We start from the raw sequence: 27,332 nt of genomic DNA, 5'->3' as shown, positions 1-27,332 counted from the left end.
ATAGTCTGGAAAGAGCATTATTTGTTTGCTCTCTGACTGGATGGGGCCATGTTGTCTAGCTGCTCTTAGTGCTGCATCCTGATCCCTGAAGTGTAGGAATTTTGCGAGCATCGGGCGAGGCGGCCCTTTCAATGGAGAAGAATGCTGTGTGCTCCTCGATCGGAGTGAATGATTTGTCCATGTCTCCATATATGCTACTGGGTCGGTGCCCTCGACTCCTTCTGGCAGTCCCAAGACTCATTTGTTGCATCGCCTTGAGTGACCTACGAGATCATCAATCCGCTCCTCCATTGTGGTCATTCGACCCAGCAGGATCTGCAAGGTCTCTTGGTGCGTGTTAACTGGGGGTTGCATGGTGGCGATAATTTTCTCCCCATCTGACACTTTATCTGTTACCGAGTCTCTCCTCCATTGAAACTCTGGAGTGTTAAATAGCTGTGAGCACCTTGTCCATTTTTTCCGAGAGGGTCAGTTCTGTTGAGGCTGTCGTGGCATTAAGCTGTGGTTTTCCGCCTGTCGAGGTGCCTTGTGATGTCCCTGACATTGACGCCCCTGCCGTGGCATGTAGCTTTCCCATCTTGCTGGTCCAGGGCTTTTGTGGTCTTTAGGACGGGTTTTGTTCCTACTCAGGATGAGGGGGTTGACGCCTGGCTGAATTCTGGGGCGAATAGCTTTCCGTTGGCTTGGTGAGCAAGTGCGCCAAGTTCAATTAGCGTTCTCTCTCCTGGGACATGCACTGGGGGGCCCCTTGCTCTTGGATCTGTCGCCCTGCAATTCCTTGGCCCACGCGGGGGTTGTGTCAGTCCTGGGAATCGTTGGTTGTAGCTGCCGGCCGCCTTTGTGTCTCCTGGTACCGTTGGGCGCTGTGTGCGTGATGTTAGCCTATCTGGTTCACCTTGCCCGGGCAGGCTCTTGTCCTTCGCTGGGCTGAGACTCTCGTTTCTCTGCACGGTCCCACAGCTCTGGAGTGAAAAAGAAGCAAAGGTGGTGAGGGGGCAGCCGGTACCCCAGATCCCTGCAAGTATTCTTCGGCCCTCCCCCGTACCACTGCCTCAGAGGCAGATATTGTGCCCCTTTAGAAGTCGCTTCCGCTCCCCGGGATTAATCTGTGTTGCTCACCAGGGGGGAGCCTTTCCGTGTCCGTTGGGTTATGGCAGCGGTTTTCACACCATGTGGCGCACTGTCGTCCACTCTGCACTGGGGAGGGGAGGGAGGGAGGGAGCCAGCACGTCTGCTTCTTGATGGCCCCACCCTCACGTCACGCCCCCACCCCGTCTAGCCTTTACTCAAAGCCAGGGGGGCCGAGTCACTGCTATTGGACCTCTCTCGTTCAATGCTGAGGCTCCAGTTGAGCCTTGGAGTCATTTCACTTTGAGAACGGCCACCATCTTGACTCTAGGCGTGCCTGTCCTCTATCAGTTCCCAGGCGCCCTGGCTTACTTTGAACACTTTATCTGGCCCCTCGCTAGGAGCTAGGTCGAGGCGTTGCTATTGGGGCTCCCACTCACCCAGTGCCGTGGTTCTCGCTGATCACTGAGCTCGTGTGAGGTCGACGGCAGCCGCCATCTTGACTCCAGGCATGCCTGACCTTAACTCTTTTCTGGACGCTCCGGTTTCTTTTCCCGCTGATCTTATTTACCGGGGCAGCGGATGGACCTCTTCAATACCGCTACTCTTCTTCCTGGGTGAATATGCGGGATATGTGGCTCATTACTTGACCACACTTTTTATTCCCGGTGTGATGGGGGAGAGGGGGCGCAAGGAGTTCGCGCCAGTTCCCATCTGCCTCCTGTTTCTTCCCACCTCCGCGGGATATGAGCGGTTTTGCTGCACCTTATCTGCTGATTCTGCCGAACTCGAATCCAGGCACAGACCCCCAAACTTGTCCGCCGCACTCGTCTGGCCAGGTATCAGCTCGGACTGCGATGGCCTCCATCTTGCCGTCAGGACCGGATTCACAGGCCTGTTTTACGTGAGCTAGGCACGGTGTGACTGGCGAGATTCGTGCCCGAGGTGGGAGCCTCAGCTCAGCACATCCGCCATTACAGCCTGCTTGGCCACACCCACCCTCCCCCGGTACCAGGATAGTAGATAAAGGGATGTTAGTTCAAGAAATCTCCAGTTTCCCTTTTCCATGCGCAACTGACTCCATATAGTTCCGAATTATTCTTCTAGTACTTGTGGTTCTGAATTTATACTGTGGTGTACTAGAAGGCAAAAACACTGAACAGGATTAACTGGAAAGAAGAAACGTCCTCTGCATACACTAATTAACTCTTTTATTTAATATTCAACACTCCATAGGAGTGAATGTGTTTTCTTGCTTTCTGCAATGTGTGCCGCTGCATGCTGTCTCACAAAGCATTGGTAAAGCTAATAATTCAGCCCTTTAAAGCTGCATCTTTTTGACTCTATCAATGCTTGTTCAGTGGTAAAACTAATAAGACATTTTTAAACCACTTCCCTATCACTATCACTGTCCACACCACTAACCCCCTCCGTAGTAAATCTGGCGGTGAAGCACACCGGAGAGCATTCGGCCTCTCTGGTGGGGGCCCAATGATGAAGCATGTCACCAACTAGGTTGGTGAGTGAGGGCTCTTTTAAGAATTTAGTGGGATTCTTTGTGCCTGCTCTTCCCTTGTAGGTCACACCCTTTTGTTGTTTGATATAATTATGATCCTAACAATTTACTATAGCCCTATGTAATAAGCTTTGGAAAAGCCAGTGGGTGTCGCCTTTCTAATGCTGATCCTGTTCAGCATCAAAAAGGCGATAGGTTCAATGGAAGTGCAATAGATGTGCTGGGTGGGCGTTTAAAAAGCAAGAAAGCCACACAAGATTGAGAAGAGCTGAAAAAGCGCTGTAGGGGTGGCGCAACACAGAGAGCACAGTAGAGGTGGGGAAGTCATTGAGTTAAAAGGATGGTACAGAAGCTATGCACCTTGTAAGGTGGGTGGATGTGGTGGGGTGGGGAGGGATTGTTGGGGGAAAACACAAAAAGAGAAATAAAAGACATGGAAAAAGAGGCAAGCCAATGAAATTGACAAGAAAGCCAGCCAGTGATCATTGATAGTCAGTGGGCTGACCCAAAGCCCACTTTAAGTATTGGTAGTGTACACACTAAGTTTTTAACAAAAGCTGTCTGTAAGCCAGACCAAAAAGCGTAGGGTGGAATGTTTGAATTAACCTCAGCCACTTGTCATTACTCTAGGCTGCATTCCAATATATCATTTATTATTTGCTTACTGTGCCACTTCAGATAGGGGCCACCAAGTCTTATTCCTTCTATAACAGAAACAGTCAAAGTGAGCCTAGACCAGCAGGCCATATCCTCTTTCAATTGGAACAGAAGGAGCTTTAAACTGTATCAGCCTTGCTGGACCACATTTTTCCAGTGAAACAGTAAGCAAAAACCCACATCACACTTAGGACATCTGACAAAAGTAATTAATTTTCATCTTCCAAGTAACCTGTGTACTAAGAAGCAGCATACTGTTCTATTGTAACCATGTGAGATAGTTAATTTATTTCTACATTTACAATTTTTCTTCCAACTGTTCTTTATTTGTGCCTTATGAATGCAATATGCCAGCTTTCCAACGCCAAACATATTAACCTTTCCAGTGCTTGTTTTGGTTTGGGCTCATCCTGGTGCCCTTCTCTGGCACAGAATGCAACTGCAGCATAAGTTGCGTTTATGGTGTAAACAAAGTGACGGACTTTGCAGAAGATTCATAAATTGTTAAAAAGGAGAACACATCATAAAAAGTACAAGACAATGCTACATTAAAATATTCTCACAATTGAGCGGTCCCCAGAACCTTTTTCGCCTCAGCCCACTCCTATATCTATCAGTATTATCCTTGGTTTTGATGGAGCGTAGGTATTAACTGATATCTACCTTTATCAATTCTCACCGGTAAAAGATCATTTCGACAAATACTTCCTGATAAAGACATGTTAACCGGCTTAAACGAAAAATTTGAGAATATATACTGCATCGTAAAAGCATGCAAAGTGTTCAAAATGATGAATACGAAAATGTGAACCAGGTAAAAAAATAACATGAGAAACTACACATGAACGTATTTACGAGTTGTGAGAAAATAAAACATTGTTAACATAGAGAGTTGTGTGATATTAACATTTAAATGTGAATCGTACCTGAAATTATATGTACGCATAATAAGGTTCTTAAACGGAAAATCGTTTAAACTAAAGAGATTTTACGAAGTGCAAATTTGAGCTCTTGTAACATCTACCAATAACACATGTATTGAGAGTGACACATAAATAATATGAGTTGATAAAAGACAACGTACAAATAATTGCTTTAGAATTTTTTTTTTAGTAGTACCTAATATTGAGGTGTAGTACCTGAAAAAAACTATAACTGCTATAATGGAGAGAATCGAATTGCATATATGGAAATGGGTGATTTATAATGGAATTAACCAATAGTGATTCAGCAAAATTTTTTATGTAGGCCTCAAATGCTTCTTTTACCCTGACTTAATCTAAAATCATATGAGGTAGTCACCTAAGCCCTATGAGAACTTTCTGTGGAGTTTCAATTCTGCATTTGCTAACAAAGGACTCACTTCTCACTAAGAAGCATATTCGATAGAAGTGTAACAGTATTGTTGCACACCCAGGGAAAGGCACCTGGGAACGGACGGATGGACAGTAAGCAAAATAAAACTCCACCTACTTCCTTGGAAATGACAAAATGGGAACGCAAAAAGTATTGCCCAATTCTTTCAGATTTGTGTATTTTACTGATCAAACCACTATGAGTGACCAATGAGAACCCCATGGACTGATGGAATGAATACGTTACAATACGTTAAGGAGTGTAAACCTGGAACATTTGAGGTATAAGTGCCCCATCGGAGGAGAGTGGGGGCTGGCTATAAGTTTTCCTTCCTGACTGGCATGCTGTCGGACAGACTTTTGATCCCTATTATTTTTCCTATTGCCACTTTCCATCCACATTGGGTGGAATAGACTTTCATGAACTGAACTATATCCAACTGCGACCTTGAATCCTGTACTTTGCCGGCTTGTTAAGTGTGCAGGGAAATAATCTGTTGACTGAGAGGGTATCTGTCTCCGACTGTGGCATATGGTGCTGCAGATCAGACATGGCCAGATCTAACTGAGGATGAACCTGAACTGCTCAGCTTTTCTTTGGTTTGTATGATTAATAACTGAACCTCAAAATGTATCCTGTTTCTCTCCACAGAGGATTTTCCAGCTGTCTATTGATGTTCTGTTTAGTGCTGTGTAGCTACTTGCAATAATAATCTTGTTATTAAATCTCAGTTGAAATGTATTTTCTTGACTTGCCCATCCAAAACGAGGCATTAGATAAATGTTTTTCATGAGTTATCTATATCGATTTTGTTTTCTTCTTCTGGTCATATTTCTTGTCTCAAGGCATTTGTATCTGTGGCTGAGAAAGTGTTTAGATTTGGTTTGAGGTAACAATTATTTATTCCAGTTCCTCATAGAATAATTGTTGAAGTTTTTAGTATTCCAGGCCCTGTCAGCTTGACAGAGGGTTTGATAATGAGATGGGCCTAGTGAGATACATTGTTTACTGGGTAAAGACACATTCTTGAAACGCTTCGCGCTGCATCAGTTTCATACAACAAAATGAGCCTCTTCCATTTTATGAGCTCTGTGCTCCCTATCCCTTTGAGGAACCTTGCAATCACTGAATCACAGACTTGCCAACTTCAAACAAGAGGGGTAAACACATACAAAGTAAAGAAGCCCGGCCCGGGCAGAGATGAGTGGTATCTATAAAAACCAGACACCTCTCCCCCACCCTGGGCCATGGCTCACACTGCCTGGGGAACATAGCAAAGAAGTCTCTCTGGCTTTATAGCTAAGAGCAAACTGAAGTGCCTGGGGCAATTCTGTTAGAGGGAAGCTTCAAAATGCTTGACTGTACATTTTAGTGCAGTAATGCGGGAACCAACACTAAAATGAGTTACCGTGATGCATGGCACTTGGCAGGACTGGATAGTATGTGGATTGCCTTATACCAAACACTATTTTGTAGAAGGTGGGGCATTTGCTTATCATGACAGGAAATCAACACATCACCGGAAGCCTTGTGCACACAAAGAGGTGTTGTGCTGCATAACACAACAAAGTCTTTTTGGGTGGATTAGGGGGAGGGGTAGCTCAAACTTTATTTACATGAAGTCTGTTAATTACCCCAGTTTCAAGCCCACCAGCCCCATGTAGGAGTGCAAACGCAAGCAGGACAACGCAAACCAACAAATTATCTTTTTCTAAATCACCTCAGGTAGCAGCATATTTCATGGAATCCTAACATTTGGTCCTGGTGGGGGAAAGCATTCTGCCTTTCTGTCTTCTGGCGTTTTTAGAAAGAAAGCAGGACTGCTTGCAGGTCAGGAGGTGGGGGACATCGGTCATTTTTACGGACTGGGTAAATGTCACGGCAGCAGAAGGCACGACTGGCCAGCCAGCGTGAACAGTGTGTTACAATCACGCTGTCTCACGGTCCAGTAATGGCCCAAAAACCCAGTCTGTGGGTGAACAGAGCATGCGCTGGAACCCATGGATGGGAGAGGGAGGGGGAACAGTAGCGGCACGTATCGGCGCCTGTTTCAGGAACATGAAGCGTGACGTCCGTGCAGCTGAGGGTGGGGGGTGTGGGTTAGGCGGGGAACATATGATAGAGCTAGATTTCATCAAGATTAGCCATTGCTTTATTTTTGTGCTTCAGACAGACTGCATTTAAAATGACACAGATTTTGGTGCAAGTGGAAAACACATGAAGCATGAAATGAGGCCTAGACAAATGCTTATTAAAAGTGGCACTTTTGGTGCAAAGCAAAGTGAAAGACATAAAATGAGGCCTGGTCAATGCTTTCAGTCTGAAATGCTTGTGTTGCATTAACATGTGTTTTTGCAGTGTAGAGCAAACTTGTGATTTTAGTGGCCTCTTTAGCTTTGAAGATAACCATTGAATGTGTTCTCTCTTCCCAGCTCATTTTCCTTGTAATCTACACTCCCTATTCCTGTCTTAAAAGACTTTGGCTTTGTTGCATATTTTAACAATGCATATTCAGTTCATAACACATATTTTTATAATGTGTATTAAATTAACCATGCACCATCCCTACACGAGGGGCTAAAGCATTTTGCATGAAAAGCTATCTAAAATATTAGAGCATGTTGCTATAAGTATGTATTAACTGCGTGTGCTGTGAAAATTTGCACTGGTGCATGTTTTATGCGATGCTGTACATTGCAAATTTTTTGCATGTTGTGCACAAATAATAGAACAGCTGCTTAAAACTAATAGCTTTTGCTAGGTAAATAAATAATACAAGGTATTAGTATGGGGGAGGTAAACAGAATGGGTTCTATTTTGTAAATTATTACTATTAGTTTGTTTTATTTTTGGGCCCAAGATAAATGGCTGCCTAAGAATCCAGCATGGCTGAGAATCGTGCTGAAAAACGCATGTGCAGGACTGCCAAGTGCCTCAAGTACAGAAGGAGTCAAGGCCATTGTGAACTATGCATTCTTGTTACCCTGCCAATGTACCAGTGTTTGTGGAATGTGCTTATCCTGCGTGTAATGTGGCAGGAAGGAAAATATAGACTGAAACATTTTTCCTAGTAAATGTTGCTAAAACATATAATTGTATTAAACATTAACGCTTCTTTTGTTAAAACCAGTATGGTTTGGGAATTTGCAATGAGAACAGGATGGTGAGACCCTCATGTCATCTATGCTAACCAATCAGTGCGAGCTTTACTGAAAACTGCAACATTATAAGTGTAGTCTGCCAAGAATTAGAGTATAAATAATGACCCCATAGGGGGCGTGTTAGCCTTAGGCCTTAAGCCTTAGCTTTAGGAGAGAGGAGAGGCAGCAGATGAGGCCAGGCACCATATGGGTTAGGTACGTGAAACGTCGCGGGTGCAGCCTGGGTGGAGATTGCGTCCGAATAGAGACAGGGAGGTGGGGGCTTTTTGCCCATATTTTTTCAGAGAGTCCTTGCACATCATATTTTTGGCAAGGCAGATCACATTCCTCTGTGGTCTGTAAAGGAGGGGCTGTCTTGATCCTTGTGTAGCTCAGAGTGGCAGAGATGAACAGACCAGGGCAGAAGGTAGATTTAGAATGCTAAAACTTTAAGTTTATGCTTTGACTAATTAATTAGTTTTGAAAAGATGTATTTGTCTTATACCTTTATTTCTCTTTATGGGAGATTTTTGCCATTCATTAATTATTGATTAGCCTTGCAAGACTCACTCTTTTCTTAGACACTCTTTAAGAGTTTTGACTGAAATTTTGTGCCACATTTTCTTTTCTACATGTGATGCTTATATGCAGACTGTAATATGTTCTGTATTAATGCTATTTTCCTAATTTCCAAATTCTGTAACCTGAATGATATTTGACTAATAAATAAAGGGTCAGAAAAACTTCACTTTTAACTAAGAAAATAAAACCCTTTAAAAATATTCACAACTCTCTTTATTGGCTTAAATATGAAATGCATTTTTGATTTTTCATGTTTATGTAAGGTCTCCTGAAGGTAATATACAGTGGCAAGGGACCAGTACCTTTACAGAGGTATATTAGAGGTAAATGAGGTTTTGCATTCAGAAATTACCGTGAAATTACCACTGCATCACATATATGCAAGTTATAGTACGACGCCCATAAAGCGGGCGCAGTGCTGACCTACTAAAAAGCATTGCACAAAGCGGTTTAAGAAAATAGTACTGACAGACTATAATTAAAACTTACAGGGTACCAACACAAGAAAGAGGGCCAGTCCTCATGGGAGGTTACAAAAGCAGACAAAGGGGTACAAAGGAGGGACTAAGAAGCCTAGTCACGAATCAGAAGCCAGCACATCAGAAGGACAATGACACACACCAATGACAAATATGGGTGGAGAGTGGTCGGGGCTTCAAGTATATACTCCAAAACAGCATGGCTCGCAGAGCAGCGTATGCGCCGCCCAGGCTCGACCTAAAAGGGTGAAAAGAGGCGTCTGTGTTTCAACTCTGTTCAAGTGTAATGCCTTTACTGTTAAAAATGTATAGTTTTACAGCTGCTTATCACAACGCTCACATTAAGCCCAAATAACACTAATGCCAGCACATTATCAAAAACCCTTAACGGATTTAGTGAAATCCCCAACTTTTTATGTCCTGATTGATCACTTTTGAAGCTCCAAAGTGCAGCAAAAGCATACAAGTGAGATGTCCAGATAAAACATGCATACTCCTGGACTGCTTCAGAAAGAAAAGAGTTCATGAAAAGCAATAACTAGGAGAAGAACTGAAGCAGCCAATCAGAGAGGCAGTGGCGGCTCCTCTGCTAAGATGGAGGAGAGTCGCCCCACTGCCAGGAAGCAGCAAAAGAAAGGAACAAATAAAATGACAATAACACAATGGTATTATCAATTTATTTTGTCCTCCTGCTGCGGCAGCGAGCGTGAGGGGGCAGGGTGGGGCTGTCGAACAGGAGAGGAGTGATAGAAAACTCCTGTGCTAAATGACTGGTGGGCCCTCTCAGGCCGCCCAAAACAGTCATGCGCACTTCCCTGTTCTCCATCAAGGCGGCATTACAGCCTGCATGGAGAACATGCCCACCCCTCCAGCCCCTGGCTGAGTGGCGTGTATTACAGTGTTTTGATTGGCTGCAGGGAGCAGGGGGTGCCCTGGTGCTTCCTGCTTTCTGTTTCTAACAAGAAGCCAGGAAGAGGAAGGGACATGATACAGGAGAGACCTAGTTTACCTAATTCCGTCCCCTGCCCCTTTGCCCCCACCCGCCCCACTGCGGCTTCTAGGCAGCAGCCACGACTGCAAAGAGGTGACAAGATGCTGGATGGGCAGAAATAAACAGAGCCAGCGAATACAAAGAAAGCAACTGTCAGTGACAAAACAAAAAGCCAATGGTAAGCAATGGGCACAATACATTCCTAGCTAACCTTTCAGAATGTCCCCAATATGTCTTTGTAACCAGACACTTGTACAGTCTGGTAGGCTTCAACCAATCACAACCTCTTCAGAGACACAACCCAAAAAGATGATCTTGCACGTCTCCTTGCTCAACCCACCTAAGCTTGTCATTGAAAAAAGCTCTAATTGTTTTCTTAATGGTCGTTAAGGAATGACTCTGAGCAGTACAACATTGAATCATTTTCCTATTTCAAATCAAACCAGTGTTTTTTTTTTAATGTTGTAAACATTGCCCAACAGATAAACCAAGTTGATCAAAGCTAAACTGTCAGTAATTTGTACAGCGGACAACCATGCCCTGAATCTTCTGCCTCTAGCTGGCATAAAGAGCTATTTGTCAAACACAATTAGATGGGGCTTGGGAAGGGTGGAGTTTATGAGGAATGGGACTTTGGTTCAAAGGGTCATAATTGTTGTTCCACCTGGGATGCTATAGAACCAAAGGCTTCCACAGCTGCGGAGAAGAAGTAGTTGTAGTTAAGAAGAGAGAGAGCAAAACAGGGGCAAAGGAATCACAAGCAGAAAAAGTGACATAAATAGAGAAGGCAAGATGCAACAGATAACACAGAACTAGGGAGTGGAAACAGCAACGAGCTGAAGTAAAAAGACTCGGGAAGAGAAGCAAGGAAGGAGTAAAGAGACCTCAAGGAGCTGGACAAACCCTGTGCACAGGAGAGATAGGGAGACTTTCTAAAACCGATCCAGAAAATGAAGCTTAGACAAGCCCGGACAGAACAATTTCAACTCAGAGAAGCAATTGAAAAACACTGCAACAGGTGGACAAAGACACAAGGCTTTATCATCAGTCTATACCAGAAATGTCAACTACGAAGCAAAATACAAGCAGGGAGTTTTATATTGCTGCTGCTGCCCCTGAGCAGGAGCATGTCAGGCACACATCTGGTCATGCAACTGGGCCGCAACAGGACTGTTAACTGTGCCTTCATTTTATGACACTATGTCAAGGTTTTGGAGGGAGAAACCATTCTGTTGGTGACTGCATAGAAAGCAAAGCACATTAGCTTGCAGATCCTCAGGATTTATGAGTGCTATATTTTGTGAATTACAACCTGCAAACTGACATGTTCATACTCACAGGAAAATATTTACATGCAAACAGAGACCAGGAAAAGTTTATGGAACAGGCCTAGTGGTGATCATCAAACCCACGCTGGTCTGCATAGACCAAAGACTGGAAACAAAGGGACACTCACAAAGAGAAATCCCAATACCACCCTCTAACATCCATACTCTAGTGTCAATCATGGGTATCTGTCCCTAGATGCTTTGTCCTGGAACTGATGCCCTTATCAAACTCTGCGAGCCCCCCAGGCTGTGGAAATAGGGGTCTGAAGCATCGGCTCCCCGGTCCTGTGTCCTGCAAATCTGTCAACCCTTCTTGAGGCCCGCACTTGGAGTTGAGCTGTTCATGTAAGGCCTTAAAATGGACACCTGCAAGCTGCAAAGTACCAGACGAGCATTAGGTAAACTACTGGAGCAATAGCAACCCCGCGTGCCCCGTATGTGGAGAATAAGGCAGATGCTCCAGAATATTTGTCCTGGCGATCCATCTTCAGCTCATGTGACACACCCCTCCTTTCTGCCTTCCTCCCAGGTGGCATATTAAAGGGGTGGGTGTATTCCCAGTGGGTCACGGAGGTGGTTGATGAGGGGGTGTGGAGAGACATACAAAGAGGACAAACCAGTCCAGGCCGCAAAGCTTTGTAGCCCCAATGATACTCTTCCACTCCGACACATTTGTGTGTGCAGAAACTCCAAACCACACAAGCGCCGGGTGGAGGGACCCAGAAACTCCTTGGCAAGTAGTCTGCCCTGCACTTAACTTTTGGGGGTGACACCGTGCATCCCTTCTGCCTGCCAAACCTAAGAATGACCTCCTCGTATAGATTCGGGACAGCATTGACATCTTCCTTTCCGGTAGCAAAGTTAGTGAATTTTGACACTGAATGAAGTCCCCACCCGGCTAGTTTTGTGTCTGAGAGACATCATTACTTGCATTATGTGGTAGTACAATGATGTTGTGGAGACTCTTAGAACCACCCTCATTTCCTCGTTTATTTCTGTTTATTATATGATTCATGAAGACAGAGAATGTTAACTTATACTTCATCAACAACAAGCCACTTAATGACCTAAATTCTTCCCTCAAGTTTCAAAACTCCCTATGTTCTTGAACTGAGAATCAACTAGCCATAAATGAATACATTGCTCACCTTTAAAGCATCATCCTGAGAAAGACCCCAGTGTCAAGGCATCCAAAAAGGATTGAAACACAATGACTATTGCACGTGATGTATGCTGACATATTTGTAGAATGTGTTCCTATTGGCCCTGCTCATTTCATCTGTGCCTTCATATATAAAACAAGTATGATGCTGATCTTATATTAGACAATTTCCTGTACAACCTTGTCAACTTTTCCCTGTCAATGCAACACTATACCAACATATAAGAAGAATATTCATCCTAGAGGTTAAATACTGACTTGTATGCAAATATTGATGCATTTATGTATATTGCAACTATAAACAGATCCATATTGACTGGTATAAAGTGAAAGCAAAAATAATTTGAATGTAAAAAGATTCAAATCAGATAATAGGTGCACATTTCTTAAATGTCTGCAGTGCTAGGTTATTTGCATTTAGAACACAGGTCTTCAACCTAGGGAGAGAGCCCACTGGGGGGCTGAGTTGACCTGGTGGGGGGCAGGCACTGGCCACGAGGTGTTTCATGGTGAAAAGAGTGCTGTAATTTAGTGAAAACAACAGAGTGGAATGAGCTACTCTGTAATGAGCCATAAGTAAAATCCTTTCTCACTCATGTCCTGGGAGTAGGTGTAAAAGGTTGGGCCGGGTGTTTAAATTTCCTTTAAAGTCCCTTACCCCATTTATGATAAATGATGGATACTTTTCAACTTCAGGGAGACCAGGCTGCCGTAGCATATTGGCAATTATGTATTTGATCTCACTTTAAAAAGGATTGCTAAACATAACTGCATTTTTTAAATTGTTAAATATCTTTAAAACTGCCAATGTATAGTATATTTGTAAAAAAATGTTTTGTTTAGTTTAGCGGGCCACCAATATGTTGTTTTACACGGGTGGGGGAGTGAAGGAGAGCACCATGGTTCTAGAAACCATATGACTGATCTGGTGCCTGAAAAATGTCACCCCAAAGCTCGTTTGGCAACTGATTGACGTCATCATATGTCTCCATGAGGGTAAAGCCAAAGTTTGGTTAATCTGGCACCCAAGTGATGTGTCCCTTGGGTAATCTCATGATTTAATAATGTCACCATCTGCCCATTCTGCTAGTTTAATGATATTATTTAAATATACTGTATTCCAATTCAGTGCTCTGGAGTTTGGCAGGCATACACTGTGCTTGCAGTTTTATTCCTCGACCATGTCTATGTGGTATAAAATCCATCAATAAATATTGTGTGTTTAAATAATGCCACCACATGCTACTCTGCGCCTATTGAGGTGGTTAATTATGTAATTACTTCAATATGCAACACACTGTAAGAAAACAGGAGCACACTTTGTTCTCAGTTTACTTTGCAATATTTTCTTTGTGGTAGAACATCTATCCACAAAAAGAGGACACCCAGCATCAATTACCCCTCCCGCCCACACGCTGATTCTGTAAATGCTTTAAGAAGGATCCTGTTCTCAGCAGAGACTGGTGGAGGAGGAAGGCGTGCATCCAAAAATGTATGTCATAAAAGAAATGCGATTAAGGGTTAGCTATATCACCACAAGAGGACATACACAGTATTCTCTCTCTCTCTCTCCCTTCTCTCTCTCCCCTCTCTCTCTCTCTCTCTCTCTCCCCCCCCTCTCTCTCTCTCTCTTTCTCTCTCACTCTATCTATCTCTCTCTCTCTCTCTCTTCCTCTCCTGCTCTGTCTCTCTATTTGTGTCTCAGATTTTTGCTCTGCACTACAGCAAAATACGGTGGACACATTGAAGTCAAACTTGGATAAGAGCTTAGCGATTGGTCCAGCTTACAAGCCTTTTATTTGTATAATCTAAATAGGCACTGAAATTATTGAAAAGAATAAAAAGGTACTGTTTGTCATTGTGCATTTTATTCAGGCGGTGACTGGTGGCCACAGGGCATTTTGTTCATTCCTTTGTTCACAGCCGCGGCCCGTGGAGGGAGTTCCGTGGGGCGGAAAGGCGGGGCAGGGGAGGGGCAGGGTGCGCGCCCTGCATCGCAAATTGCGATGCAGCGCGCGCTACGAAATTAGTTTTATTTATTTTATTGTTTACTTACCTGCAATTATCCATATTCCGGTTTTTAGAACCCCCTATCCTGCTCTCCCCCGCCCCGCCTTTCCGCCTTTCCGCCCCACGGAACTCCCTCCACGGGCCGCGGCTGTTTGTTCATTTCTTTACCCTCCTTTGCGGAGGGTAAACAACTACTTCTGCTCTCAACCTGTTTGGTCCAATCCTTCTCTGAAGCCGCGGCATCTCTCTGTTAGACTCCAGGAGATTCTTGTCCTGGGAGTTTGTCTATGCTTCCCCTCCACGTTACCCCTTGGTGGGTTTAACATCATATGTGTACTCTTACTAGTAATCTGACAACAATCATTTCTCATGGCGGAGTATCTGACCTTCGTCAGGGCTGAGGCTCGGTAGGTAGTCTAGATATATCCTATTTGGTTCTTTTTCTCTGTGTCAATGGACCAATTTGCCACAGGGCGTTTTAGTTTCTGCTGGTCCAGACCATAATTATAATACTTAGGTCTTGCATAGGCTCTCTACGAGAGATGCTGTATCTGGTACATGGGCTGGAAGAAGCTGCTCTTTGTAAATGGCTGCTTTACCTTGGTGAATACGGTTAATTCGTACCGCCTTTTGCTGTTCCGGACCCTCCCAGCAGATGGCCCCTCCTACATGTGTTCTTCTTTGTTTTTTAGGTCGAGCATTTGAGACCTCTCATATATTCTTTAGTATATACTTTAGTATCAGTATATACTTATATGTGTATTTACTTTGTGGGCTCTGGAGATCAGCCCTAGGACTTGTCTGCTTTCGCTTAGGGACTTTTTTTCTGTTCAACTGCCTCTATTTAACTGTCTTGATACAAAATGACCAGCAGAGGTCAGTAAAATACCAGAATTGCTTTCTGCTGAGGGAATTTCTTTTTTTTTCTTCTGGCAACTGCCTCTATTTAACTTTCTTGATAGAAAACGACCAGCAGAGGTTAGTAAAATACCAGAATCACTTTAGCATTCTCTAGAGTCCAGTCCATAGAAATTGTATTCCACAAGCACCTGTACAAAAAAATATTTTTTTTCAAATCTTGTATTTTCAGTGATATGACCACCGAAGGCGTTGTTTTTATATTAAAAACAGAGCTTTGGACTATACCATTTCCCGCTGAAAGGCAATATTTCTCTCCATGTGTTCCCATACCTGGCGTGTCACGCATTTTGGTGCTTACTTTCCCTCCATATTAAAGAACAGTAGATGTTTCAGAACCCAGGCTAATGTGCTGCATAGCTAAACACATATAAGGTACCAAAGGCGAGACCAAATGCATTGCAAATGCTTGTTTTTTAATGTTTGTTTGTGACACGATTTTCTTTTTGATCAACACGGCGCCCGCCGCCTTTCATCTGTTAACATGCCGGCTGTGCTTTTTTTTCTGCTCTTCACCCTGCCTCTCTATCCCAGGATCCCAGCTGCGCAGCTCCTCTGCCCACTTGTTTTTTTTACATTTCTTGCTGTTTCTTCTGTCAAGCCTGTGAGCTGCGCATTTTTTAGACCAGCTGTTCTTTACCTATGTGTTAATAAATACCTCTAACAACCATAGAAAGTGAGGGACTCTGGTGGCTGCTTTCTCATCTTGAAGGTGCACTTTGCATATTTTAGTCCTGTGGTGCATGGTTACTTTTCATTCTTTATTACCACAGAGCACAAACTCTTTCACGTCTGAGACCAGAGGCAGAGACTTGCAGCGAGTGTGGATTTACAGCCCAGTCCACTCCCCTTCCAAGGAGAACCATGAAACAAAAAACACGGCCCCCATCAGTTTCTTCTTTATTCTGAAATGCCAATAGGACAGAGACAGTTTCAGCTGAGCCATATTCAATTCTGAATGCGTTGGCTAAACAAGAACATGACTCTCTCAAAGACTCACTTCTTCCCAATCCTTACACATAACTTTCCTCCCAATGTTCCCTCTTCCACTAACAAAGCCAGGCTGCTCAACACCATTACTTATAAAGACAACAAGCATTCAACTCCACATAATTCAACACAACGCCACGCAATTAAATACCACGCAGTTCCCCAACACACAAATGCACACCACTTAATTCCAATACCCACACATCTCATAATTCTTCACCACACAATTCAACTCTACATCATTCCACTATATGCCACTTAATGACAGTCCATCAAATTCAACTCCACAAATCTCCACTCCGCTCCATGCCACATAATTCCACTTCACAAACTACCACTCCATGCAACATAATTCCATTACACTCCACGCATCACAATTAAACTCTAAATATTTTCACTACACATATTTAAACTCCAAACTACATTATTACACTTCACACCACATATTTACACCCCACATATATCCAGTCAGCAGCAAAACACATATTTACACTCAACATAATTCCACACAATGCCACACTACACAATTCAGCACTACATGATTCCATACCACACATTACACTCCACTCCATACCACATAATTACACTCCACATAAATCTACTCCATGCAATATAATACTCCACATAAATACACTCCACACCATGGCACATAATTCCACTCTACATATTTTCACTCAGTGCCACACAATTCCGCACAACACAATTCAGCTTCACACAGTTCCATTCCACTGCAGAAAATTCCTCTCCAAAACACATATTTCCACTACGCACCACATACATACAATCCACACCACACAATTACTCATCGTGCCACATAATTCAACACCACTTGATTCAACACAATAGATACCACTCCACACAATACCACTACACAGAAGTCCACGACTCATAATACCACATAATTACTATCCACATAATTCCATTGCACACACTAATCCAGCATATCTTTATATTGGTTCACGTTAGGAATTTGAAAACACAGCAAGCATTCAATTCCACATAATTAAACACAACACCACACAATTAAATACCACACAAATCCACAACACACAAATGCACACCACATAATTGCACTACACAAACCATTTCAACATCTCATAATTCTGCACCACACAATTCAACTCTACATCATTCCACTACATACCACATAATGACAATCTACCAAATTCAGTCCTTTTCTTATATACTGTATTTTGAAGTGCTATTTTGACCTTGTCTCTGGTACACTAGAGATCAGAGTTAATCAGAGAAGTACCAGAGACAGTTGAAATCCATTCTGACAATAGTGAAAGTGAATTACCTGTTGCTAAGAGACCAACAAGAAGAAGCGCGCTGAATAGAAAATACACATCACCTGACTGTTAAGAAGAAGAAGACCATGAAGAAGAAGAATTGGAAATCTACAATCTACCAAACTGTTGCCAATTTGTTTTTGAAGATGAACCAGAAGTAGAAGAGCAGCCTTGAATTTTTGCTAAATCCTGATGACTTTGAAATTAAGAATTTGAACTTTGCATGAAACCATTGATTTATGTTTTTAAATCTAAGTATTCCAGATTAAGAAAATGTTTTGGAACTATGAGCTGAAGTAATGAACTGAAAAGAAAAAAAGCCTGATTTTTTTTCTTCTGATTTTTAAATTGTTCATTTTTAAATTCTATTTTTCCTCTGTAGAAGATGGCACACAACAAATACTGTAAACGTTTATTTCACTAACAGTGATATTAATAGTGATATTAATAGTGTTACTTTGTCTAACATTGTGTCTAATTTCTCAGGTTGGATATGACTGTCCCTCACAAATTGAATTAACTACAATACATAACAAAGTAGAGCACATGACAGTAACACGTAGGGACAGATTAGTGAGTAATTATGAAGACAATGCAATTTTTTTAATGAAGGTGTTAAAATCAGAGGTATAGTGAATTGTGTTGTGTGTATTTTTCTCTCCTCTTCTGCAGGTGAAGGCTCAACGTACTACCAACTCCCAATATCTTATAGCATATCTTGTAATATTTTTGTTAGTATATTTAATAAGCAGAGTTTTGTTACCATGTCTTTTGGTCTTCAACACTTCACTGGAAGAACTTCCTGTTTGCCAAGACTCAGAAATTCTTTGACTTATTCCAAATATTTAATGATGATTGTACAACCTAATCTAAACACTAATACAACTAAAAGGGAGTATGTATGTAGTTTGAGTAAGGAGGATAATTAATTTGTTAAGGTATATGATGAGAGGCGAGTGAACACTTTGATAAATTTGAAAGATTAGCAGAATTTGAGAACAGATTGAGTTTGAAGAGGAATTTAGAAATTCGGATTAGCATCCAAGATTGAGAATAGAGTATTAGAGAAACGGTGAATTATATATCGTGCGTCATGAACCTACAGGAGCTAGGTAAATAGAGTTTGTTGGAAAGTGTGGTTGTGAAAGGAGTTATGATGCAAGGGGTGATTTTCTGATTGGTGAAGAGCCAATATTAGAATTAATTGATTATGTGTGTAGAAAGACTGCCTATTGCAACCTACCCCGTAACTGGATAGGAAGCTGTTATGATGTTTCGATTTTCCCGAGGGTTTACAATGTGACTGAAATGAATAATGCTGTTGTTTTTAAGAGACTGAGACAAGGATTTGGACAACTAGTGTTAGATGTGCTAATAGCCATAATTTAAGCTATAGAAGTTGCAATGAATTATGTTAAAATTAGAATATTATATATGCTTGTAGATTGCCTTGCTTCTAACACTGCTGGTGCCTTAACCCAAATCAGCAATTAATTAATTGCAATATGTGCTACGATTATGCCGAACCTTGCAGTAGATGTCCTTCTCATGAAGAGGGCAGAGGCTGTAGGGTTTTAAAGGTGAGAGAATGCTGCACCTTCACCCCAAATAACAGTAAGCTTATTAAAGCACATGTCAATAGTATTATTAACATTTCTCACAAAGTCAAAGTTTTTAAAGAGTATGACTTGTGGGAATCATTTGGTTCCTGGTTTGGTGAGATTGGGAAGGGCTTAAGAGAGGTTGGTTAATGGCTTTATAGTTTGGTGGGTAGGCATGCTACGTGTCATATTAACACCTATAATTGTTGTGTTCATTTGTTCAATCATTTTGTTCCTTTTTTCAATTTTTTTGAACAACTAATTTCAATGATGGGTTTTAACTGTGGGAGTAATAAGAAGGAGATGACATTGTCCAAGAGGAAGAGATGTGAACTGGAGATGGAAGATGCCAGAGATCGAGCCTATGAACATCTTAAGATGTTGGTGGAAATATCGAGACGCAAGAGACAGAAAGTGATGCAAGCCATATTGTAAATAATATGAGGTTTTAGTGATGATAAAATCATCAGAGGGAGGAAGTTCATAAAGCTTTTGTGCATTTAATTTAAAATGTGCATTAATAATGAAGAAGAGGAGGAACCATACTTACCAATAACTCCATCTTTTAGTTGGGCTGTGTCCCTTGCGACACCATCTAAAATGGAAACAAGCCAGGGAAATTAATTAGAGAGTGAGGAAGTACAAATGGGAAAACTCAAGTGAAACGCAGAAACAGACAAGGGATTCACCTTTTACCCATGGAGAATACAACTGGTTAAGAAAGATGGAAGTTAGGCAGAGGGAGAAGACTTGAAAACGGAATACACGAAGAGAAGGAAGAGGCTCTGGACAAACCATGGGAAATAAGGATGCCGAGAGAAGGAGCAAGGAGAGAGAAGTCACCTCGCAGCTGGTGGCAGGCCCCTCCAAGGAAGCAACAGAACTGGGGAGAGACAAACACTCACTAGAGATTAAAGGGAGGAAGCCACTTCATCCTCAGTGCCTCTCAGACTGTAGCAGGACCACAGAGGCACCCAGCCCTAGCCATGTTCACAGGGGAGCGTGGCTTGACCTGGTTAGTTTCTGTATGCAGGAGTGGAGGGGATGCTCATGGCAGAAGAGATCAGGAAGGGGTACCCAGCAAGGGATTACTATGGGTACAAAGTGATTTTAAAAGAAAGGACTACAGTCAGAGTGTTTCTATAATTGTAAATGTTTCTTCAAAGTGCCTAAGTTCTGCTTACCGCTACAGGGGTATTGAGAAAGCTCCTATTACCTTACGAAAAGCAAACCTAAGATGTGGAGGTGGTTTTGATTGATTATTTTTTCAATTATTTAATTTTCGGGTTCATTAGCTCACAGGATCAGAGAAGTCAAGTAAGTGAGGTTCAATAGGATATATAGTGAATTGAAAACAAGATGAAGAAAAGTGAAATAAGAAACAAAAGAAAGCCTTCAAGGAAATGCATAGTGAATGACAGGCAAGATAAGGAAAAGTGAGATAAAAAGACAAAGGCAACTAGATGACATAAAGAAGAAAAGAAGAAAGGGAAAGAGTAAGAGAAATGTATGGGAAAGAAAGACTTACCTGTTACTTTTCTGTTCTGTTTGAGATATTCGGCCCTCCTGAGGGAAGAACCTAGAGAGAGAGAAGATAAGAGACATTATCAACAGCGAAGATCAAGCAAAAAAGGACCAAGAAAGAAGGACAAATCAAGACCTATAGACATAAGAATTTCTGAAAATCAAAAAATAAAGAAAGTTGACTTTCTTCAAAAGGAAACTATCGTAGTCTGGTGTCTTCTTCTAATCGACCTTTGCTCACAGCAGAATAATTTATATGCTCTGGAGTTCACATGTGTATAGTGATCTGGAGCTATTGCAATTGAAATGAACTTGCTATGACGTGTGTATTTCTAGATAAGTCTAACTATGCCTCATTTAGGCCTCAATGCCATCATGTCTAAGATGTATGCTGCATCATAATGTACATTCTCTGTTTATATGTCTGCTTGGCACTACGTGCACCAGATGTGAATTGTTTATTTCTCAGTGACTCTGTTCTTGAAGAACGTGTTAGAAATCCTTTTGCACTATTTCTGAAAAATCTTCCGCTTGCACTAGGTATTGCTTTTATTCACAATGGTTCACTGTTATTTATGTACCTAACTTGTTCTAACACTTCTGGTAACCACTCGCCCCTAATGGCGAATCAGCAGTCATGTGGTGGGTTAGTACTAAAGTGATAGGGTATGTGTCTTGTTAGATTGTGAAACTGTGATTTTTTGGAGTAATGCTCACATCATGCTGGTGCTCCAGCGCAAGACTAGAAATGAGGAATAACATTTACCGATACCCTCCCTGCGTCGCAGACCCGACGTCACACTAGCTCATTCACACACGCAGTCATTGGTGGGGCCCATAACACCAACACTCATACGTCTCGCTCACTGATCTGCACACACAGGAAGGATGAGTAATTCAAGCGCTGGACATGTGGGGGTAAATACCTTATAACCTTTAGGGAGAGAAAAGTTATTTTACAAAATATACATTAACATCCTCCGCCTATAGATCCCTAGTCCCAAACATCAAGGCACTCCACCCGCTTGGTTAACGGACCAATTTAGTTGGATTGGTTGATGGTGATTTAGAACCAGCTAAAAACACATTTTAAGACTCAGAATCCTTAATTCCCTTAATGAAACCATAAACTCATATTTCTTGTTAATCAATATTTGTTCATCTAAATTTTCATAATGATTAATATTTGCTTTTGTCTCATCAAAGTTTAGAATTTTTTGGATCAATTCAAATAAATCGCAGAACATCATACTTACCTAATCTGGCTATTTGAAGTCCTCGAATTCATTGACTCTGCATAACCAAATTTTGTCGTAAATTGTCAGAAAAAGCAGGCCAAAGCTCAAAGTCCTCTGCTCAGCACGTTACAGTCCCAACTTGTTAAAGGACCAGATATCGTGCAAGCATCTATCATAGCCCGTGTATTTAGAAAAAGTTTGCAGTCATCAAGCGGTCGGGCAGCATCTGGATCATCAGGAAAGGCGTCACGAACATAGCTTCGAGCAAGGAAAAGATGAAGTAGTTGAGTACCCCTCCCTATTCTACTACGCTTTATATAATAAAATCAAGTTAAAGAAGATACAATTTTTAAGCTTTAGAACAGTCATGATTGGCTGGTTGAGATCGTCCGACTTTAATCCCAGATTCTTAGTACAGTTCGAGGGGTGAGGTCATTAGTCAGTGAAGTGTCGGCTTGTTCCGGTTTACTGTAAGGTTGAGTGTTCCCCTGTCTTGGCGAACGTCCCGTTTCATATCCTTGACCGGGTACATGATGAACAAAGGTCGCTATGAGGTTTAGCAGATTTCTTGCACATGCGCAGCCACTCCGCGCCTCATGAGACAGTGGCCACTTCTGCGTGTGGTGACAGCGGTCATATTGGATTTAGGCCCAGATGCCAACTTAAGCAAAACAAACACAAAAGAATAATTAATTCATAGAAATGGAGATTCTAATGTTAACCCCTTGCTAATCCCTCTATGTGCTTGTATTTATCTAGCATATAGCGACATTTAAAGCATTTATATTCACCTTTTTCGATCCTCCTCGAGGGTGCAACATCACAAAGCAACATATATCATGCAGTATTCTATTACCACTTATACTATTGTTAATATGCGTACAGATTTTAGTTATAAGAGTTATTTAGCCATGCAAATAGCAAATCCCATGTGTAGTTTAAGTTTTAATAATGTTGATTAGTATACATGCAATACTCGTTTAATTATATTATTAATTAATAGATTATATAATTAGTATTTTCATGCGAAAATAGAGGAGGTATACAAAATGTTGCACTACCTGCTCCATCAATCCCCCCTTTGGTGATTTTATCACCACAATACCTAAAAGTTTGTACATTTATTATACAAGAAAATGAATTCATAAAATTTTAGTTCACATTTCTGTTTCCCCAATTTCTTCTCCTCTTGCTTTTTTATACATACTATCTTTCATTTCTTCTAATTCTATTTCCTCAATTTCTCTTTCTCGTCTTTTATTTTCTTTCTTTCTCAAAGTTTCTCTCTTTAAATTTTTCTGTATTTTCTTTCTTTTGCAACATAAACATCCTAGTCTTATAACTAATACTAGAAAAACTATACAGGTTAGTGGAAATAAGATTTTACCTATAAATGTACTTCCTAATTTTAATAGGAAATCTTTAATAGAAGACAATTTCTTTCCAATCTTTTCCCAAACACCTTCAACCTCCAGTGGTGCAATTTCCTCATGCAAATCAGTTATATTTTTAATGTATGACTTTAGATCTTGACTTTCGTCCGGAATATAAGTACAACAATGTTGAACTTTCAGCATGCCACAGACTCCACCCTCTTTTGCCAAAACTATATCAAGGGCAAGTCGATTTAGCATTATCATGGCGCGCATGGCAACCATTTCTGTATTTACCCCAAAAAATCCTCCAGTGGTGCTTGTTGACAAGCGATCCACTACTGTTGATAATTTTCTAATTTTATGTGCATTCAGAGATATTCCCACTGCTGGTATCAATGCCCAAAAATGTCTCCCACAATTTCTGACCAAGATTCTCTCTTTCTACGTGTTAGTTGTCTACCTAACTCATGTACACCATCTCTTCCTCTTCCCACATGGAATATACATTAACATCCTCCGCCTATAGATCCCTAGTCCCAAACATCAAGGCACTCCACCCGCTTGGTTAACGGACCAATTTAGTTGGATTGGTTGATGGTGATTTAGAACCAGCTAAAAACACATTTTAAGACTCAGAATCCTTAATTCCCTTAATGAAACCATAAACTCATATTTCTTGTTAATCAATATTTGTTCATCTAAATTTTCATAATGATTAATATTTGCTTTTGTCTCATCAAAGTTTAGAATTTTTTGGATCAATTCAAATAAATCGCAGAACATCATACTTACCTAATCTGGCTATTTGAAGTCCTCGAATTCATTGACTCTGCATAACCAAATTTTGTCGTAAATTGTCAGAAAATGCAGGCCAAAGCTCAAAGTCCTCTGCTCAGCACGTTACAGTCCCAACTTGTTAAAGGACCAGATATCGTGCAAGCATCTATCATAGCCCGTGTATTTAGAAAAAGTTTGCAGTCATCAAGCGGTCGGGCAGCATCTGGATCATCAGGAAAGGCGTCACGAACATAGCTTCGAGCAAGGAAAAGATGAAGTAGTTGAGTACCCCTCCCTATTCTACTACGCTTTATATAATAAAATCAAGTTAAAGAAGATACAATTTTTAAGCTTTAGAACAGTCATGATTGGCTGGTTGAGATCGTCCGACTTTAATCCCAGATTCTTAGTACAGTTCGAGGGGTGAGGTCATTAGTCAGTGAAGTGTCGGCTTGTTCCGGTTTACTGTAAGGTTGAGTGTTCCCCTGTCTTGGCGAACGTCCCGTTTCATATCCTTGACCGGGTACATGATGAACAAAGGTCGCTATGAGGTTTAGCAGATTTCTTGCACATGCGCAGCCACTCCGCGCCTCATGAGACAGTGGCCACTTCTGCGTGTGGTGACAGCGGTCATATTGGATTTAGGCCCAGATGCCAACTTAAGCAAAACAAACACAAAAGAATAATTAATTCATAGAAATGGAGATTCTAATGTTAACCCCTTGCTAATCCCTCTATGTGCTTGTATTTATCTAGCATATAGCGACATTTAAAGCATTTATATTCACCTTTTTCGATCCTCCTCGAGGGTGCAACATCACAAAGCAACATATATCATGCAGTATTCTATTACCACTTATACTATTGTTAATATGCGTACAGATTTTAGTTATAAGAGTTATTTAGCCATGCAAATAGCAAATCCCATGTGTAGTTTAAGTTTTAATAATGTTGATTAGTATACATGCAATACTCGTTTAATTATATTATAATTAATAGATTATATAATTAGTATTTTCATGCGAAAATAGAGGAGGTATACAAAATGTTGCACTACCTGCTCCATCAATCCCCCCTTTGGTGATTTTATCACCACAATACCTAAAAGTTTGTAAATTTATTATACAAGAAAATGAATTCATAAAATTTTAGTTCACATTTCTGTTTCCCCAATTTCTTCTCCTCTTGCTTTTTTATACATACTATCTTTCATTTCTTCTAATTCTATTTCCTCAATTTCTCTTTCTCGTCTTTTATTTTCTTTCTTTCTCAAAGTTTCTCTCTTTAAATTTTTCTGTATTTTCTTTCTTTTGCAACATAAACATCCTAGTCTTATAACTAATACTAGAAAAACTATACAGGTTAGTGGAAATAAGATTTTACCTATAAATGTACTTCCTAATTTTAATAGGAAATCTTTAATAGAAGACAATTTCTTTCCAATCTTTTCCCAAACACCTTCAACCTCCAGTGGTGCAATTTCCTCATGCAAATCAGTTATATTTTTAATGTATGACTTTAGATCTTGACTTTCGTCCGGAATATAAGTACAACAATGTTGAACTTTCAGCATGCCACAGACTCCACCCTCTTTTGCCAAAACTATATCAAGGGCAAGTCGATTTAGCATTATCATGGCGCGCATGGCAACCATTTCTGTATTTACCCCAAAAAATCCTCCAGTGGTGCTTGTTGACAAGCGATCCACTACTGTTGATAATTTTCTAATTTTATGTGCATTCAGAGATATTCCCACTGCTGGTATCAATGCCCAAAAATGTCTCCCACAATTTCTGACCAAGATTCTCTCTTTCTACGTGTTAGTTGTCTACCTAACTCATGTACACCATCTCTTCCTCTTCCCACATGGAATATCTTTGGGAAAACCATGCCCACATAACATGTGCCAAACCAGTGATATGGTAATCGATAATATGCTTTGTTCCCGCAGATAAAATATAATCCAGGAAGACTGGATCATTTCCTCCTTTAAATCCCCATCCACCCATGATTCGATATGTATCATGGCAATCACTTGTACCTACAAAATAATTATCATATGCCGTTTGATTCCTTCTAATGCACAACTTTCCTTTCTGGGGCAAATCTAAAGCCATTGTTGGACTAGCTTCTCCTTTCAAATGTTTTTCCTTTTCAACATCCCAGACTGTCCTTTCTTCTCTTCCCTCTGATGCTTTCTTTCGCATTTTCAATCTCCTTTCTTCAACCATAGCCAAGAACACTTTCTCCTCCTTCTTTAAACTACAAATTAGATTATTTCTAAATATGGACTCTAATGTTAATTCTTTAGTTTCTAAGAAAAATTCCCCTAATACCTTTGCAGGTTTTAATTTATTCAATTTGTTAATTACAGGTACTTGTGAAAATATGTTATCTACATCTGAAAAGTAATATTCTAATTTCCCTATTTTGTAAAACAAACTTGCTATTACACTACATGTTATTCCATACGTTACTGGGAGGTGATGATAGGTCACTCCCTCAGATACAGATGCAGGTAACTGCATGCAGACTTAGCAGTCCCTCAAACCCATTGTCTTTACATATTCATATAGTCATTTTGAAAATACATTGTTAGAGAAATCATTTATAGACCTGTCTTTATGTAAATAATTTCTATCTATATTAGTTGGATATACTTTCTGAAACTTTTCTACATTAGTTTTATTCTCACTATGTCCTTCTATTGTTTCTAGTGTAACTTTAAATGAGATCATTAAAGCCAAAGCACTCCATAGAAGCATTAGTAATCCTGTACAACAACAACACATTTTTAACCTCCTTCTAAGAAATACACATTTCGTTTTTCTATTCTCTGTGTTTGCCATTTCGAAAAATGATCAGTGTCTTTTGACTTAGCCTCTTCTACTTCACAACTAGTTTTGTCTAACCCAAGGCTCTAAGCACCTACTTGGTTCTATCAGGTATGTCTTTTCCAGTAATTGATTGTCTTTCCATTGGTATCACTTCTGGTCTTTTCAATTTGGCATTTGATCGTCTTTCACTTTTCTTTCACAATCTTGATACAGAACTTCCTGAACATCTGTATCTTCTCCAATGTCGGACAAGATAACTCTCAGGATTTCCGATTCTTCGTCTTCCTCAACCACTCCTGGTACAGTCACCTCTGGATTTTCTTGGCTATCCGCCTCTTCTTTTATTTCAGGCAGCACCACATATGACCATTCCGGTGACTTATACTTCTGGTTAGGTTTTCTTGTTCTCTTATTTTCTTCTGTTGTCGTTTTTCCCTCGTCTTTCAATTTTTCTTGACAAGATACTTCATTCACTTGTTCAGCTCTGGAT

At 41.0% G+C, this 27,332-nt stretch overlaps 1 long non-coding RNA gene across 3 annotated transcripts in view; it reads left to right on the top strand.

The window, feature by feature from the left end:
* LOC146810087 (uncharacterized) overlaps positions 1-20,813 on the top strand; it is an 84,995-nt gene extending 64,182 nt beyond the window's left edge. The window contains exon 4 of one of the 3 annotated variants that reach the window (XR_014966544.1): positions 20,644-20,813. This is a non-coding gene — a long non-coding RNA (uncharacterized LOC146810087). Of the gene's footprint in view, positions 1-15,980; positions 16,090-18,161; positions 18,193-20,643 lie in introns of those variants that run through there. The other 2 variants (XR_014966546.1, XR_014966545.1) reach the window with 2 other exon arrangements.
* Positions 20,814-27,332: the final 6,519 nt, after the last annotated feature.

Source organism: Triturus cristatus, chromosome 7 (assembly GCF_964204655.1).
Source record: "Triturus cristatus chromosome 7, aTriCri1.1, whole genome shotgun sequence".
Taxonomy (NCBI): domain Eukaryota; kingdom Metazoa; phylum Chordata; class Amphibia; order Caudata; family Salamandridae; genus Triturus; species Triturus cristatus.
The sequence above is the reverse complement of the archived record's forward strand: the minus strand, read 5'-3'. Positions and strand labels throughout refer to the sequence as shown.